The sequence below is a fragment of the Lolium perenne genome, chromosome 1 (genome assembly GCF_019359855.2).
Source record: "Lolium perenne isolate Kyuss_39 chromosome 1, Kyuss_2.0, whole genome shotgun sequence".
Lineage (NCBI taxonomy): Eukaryota > Viridiplantae > Streptophyta > Magnoliopsida > Poales > Poaceae > Lolium > Lolium perenne.
Window position 1 is genome coordinate 68,575,458 of NC_067244.2, and position 3,185 is coordinate 68,578,642.

Consider the following 3,185-nt stretch of genomic DNA (forward strand, 5'->3'; position numbering starts at 1 on the left):
GAGAAGGTTCATCAACCTCGTTGAGTTCTAATTTCCTTCCAGTCACTTCTTTAGTGAGAAACTCCTTCTCAAGAAAGGATCCGTTCTTGGCAACAAAGATTTTGCCTTCGGATCTGTGACAGAAAGTGTACCCAATTGTTTCTTTAGGGTATCCTATGAAGACGCATTTCTCCGCTTTGGGTTCTAGCTTGTCAGGTTGTAACTTCTTTACATAAGCTTCGCAACCCCAAACTTTAAGGAACGACAGCTTAGGTTTCTTCCCAAACCATAATTCATACGGTGTCGTTTCAACGGATTTAGATGGTGCCCTATTTAAAGTGAATGCGGCTGTCTCTAATGCATAACCCCAAAATGATAACGGCAAATCGGTAAGAGACATCATAGACCGAACCATATCTAAGAGAGTTCGATTACGACGTTCGGACACACCATGGCGCTGTGGTGTTCCTGGCGGTGTCAACTGTGAAAGTATTCCGCATTTCTTTAGATGCATGCCAAACTCATAACTCAGATATTCGCCTCCGCGATCAGAACGCAGAAACTTAATCTTCTTGTTACGTTGATTTTCTACTTCACTTTGGAATTCCTTGAACTTCTCAAAAGTCTCGGACTTATGTTTCATAAAGTAAATATATCCATATCTACTCAGATCATCCGTGAAGGTTAGAACATAACGATAACCACCGCGCGATGCTACACTCATTGGTCCGCCCACATCGGTATGTATGATTTCCAATAAGTCTGTAGCTCGCTCCATTGTACCAGAAAATGGAGTCTTAGTCATTTTTCCCATTAGACATGCCTCACATCTGTCAAGTGACTCAAAGTCAAGTGACTCAAGAAGTCCACCGGAATGGAGTTTCTTCATGCGCTTCACTCTAATATGACCAAGACGACAGTGCCACATATAAGTAGAATTATCATTCAATTTAATTCGCTTAGCATCAATGTTATGAACATGTGTATCACTACTATCGAGATTTAACAAGAATAAACCATTCATCTTAGGTGCATGGCCATAAAAGACATTACTCATATAAATCGAACAACCATTATTCTCAGACTTAAACGAATAACCGTCTTGCATTAAACAAGATCCAGATATAATGTTCATGCTTAACACAGGTACCAAATAACAATTATTGAGGTTTAAAACTAATCCCGAAGGTAGATGTAGAGGGAGCATGCCGACGGCGATCACATCGACTTTGGATCGATTTCCAACGCGCATCGTCACCTCATCCCTCGCCAGGCTTCGTTTATTCCGCAGTTCCTGTTTCGAGTTACAAATGTGAGCAACCGAACCAGTATCAAATACCCAGGCACTACTACGAGAACCAGTAAGATAGACATCAATAACATGTATATCAAATATACCTTTCTTCTTGACATGGCCGCTCTTCAGATCGGCCAAGTATTTGGAGCAATTGCGCTTCCAGTGCCCCTTCCCCTGGCAGTAATATCACACAGTCTCAGGCTTAGGACCAGCCTTAGGCTTCTCAGGAGGCGCCGCAACTTTGTTGCCGCCCTTCTTGAAGTTTCCCTTGTTAGGCTTGCCCTATTTCTTGAAACTGGTGGTCTTGTTGACCATCAACACTTGGTTCTCCTTCCGTATCTCTAATTCAGCAGATTTCAGCATGGAAAAGAGTTCAGGTAAATCTTCGTTCATGTTCTGCATGTTGTAGTTCATCACGAAGTTCTTGTAACTTGGTGGCAGTGATTGAAGGACACGATGAATACCCAACTGGTTAGGGATCATCATCCCCAAGTCACTGAGCTTCTTCGCGTGTCCGGACATGGCGAACACATGCTCACTAACGGAGCTGCTGACATAGGCATCCCCAATGGGCCCGCCGAAGATGGTACCCAGGGTTTACTGAAGGCCCATGACTCGAAGAATAAGAAGATTCGGAAGCCCAAGATGTTAGTAAGGAAAGCTAGAGTTGTATTAAGAAGTATAACTTGTAATCTTGCGGGACGGGTTAGAAACCCTCCCGGACTCTATAACTTGTGTATTACGAAACCCTCGGCTCCGCCTCCTATATAAGGGGGAGTCGAGGGACAAACAAAGGATCGAATCTACTATCAACATAACCCTAGTTTCATATTCGTCGAGTACTTTTCGGCTGAAACCTTCGAGATCCACTTGCCCTCTACATCCAACGAAACCCTAGTCTACAATCCGTAGGCATTGACGAGTTAATACCTTGTCAATTGGCGCCGTCTGTGGGATCTAGAGGCGACAAGGAGCTGATCTCGATGGCACGATCAAGATCGTCGACTTCGTCGGTAGCAAGCAATGCGATGGATCGAGGTAAACAGATCGAAACTGATCTAGTCGATTTTATTCCTCCCCCACTTGCACGACGTGTCAACGTGGTAAGAAATTTGGGCCCACGAGACAGAGGGAGAGAAGTTCTCGCGTTTTCCCGATACAGTGATCGTGGCTATCGTCAGCAATGATGTCACCTTGGCAAGAGAAAATTTTGACTATGAAGCTTCATAAGAATGGCGACAACAGAAGATTATTGATTATTTCGAGAGTATTTGATCAAATACAAGTTTTTGCCCAAATGCTCGGGGGCTACTTTGGAAAAAAGAAAGATTCGAGTATAACAAAATAGAAATGTCGAGAGCCTATGACCAAATGCAAGCATCTGTTCATAGCCTCGGGGGCTACTCCCATCGGGAGCGCTGGTCGCGCACCCGATAGATATAAAAAGTTCGAGAAAGAGTGAAAATATATTGACATGAGGCATTAAAGTGTTGAGCCTACAACCAAGCACAAGTCCTTGGCTGTAGCCTCGGGGGCTACTCCCATCGGGAACGCTGTTCGCGTGCCCGATGAAATTAAAAAAAAAAGAGAAGATGAAGTGAGCATATTTCGAGTTATACAAATAACTCTACATATACTCCCATCGGGAAGGCAAAATAAGTCATACGTTGACTCAATAAAATGTGCTATTCCAACAGCCGAAAAAGCACTCGACAATATATTCTCAGAGCGCCAAAGTAGCGAATAATCTCTGAATGCCGCAAAACATTGCGAAGGTAAGACCCCAGATCCGTTCTGAGTGGCGTGGCGCCGTCTCTGACGTCGGTTTACTACTTTTTTTTCCGTATCAACAGATACGAAGAAAAATACTAACGGACGCGTTAGGTACCCGATAAAATATGACTAGGAC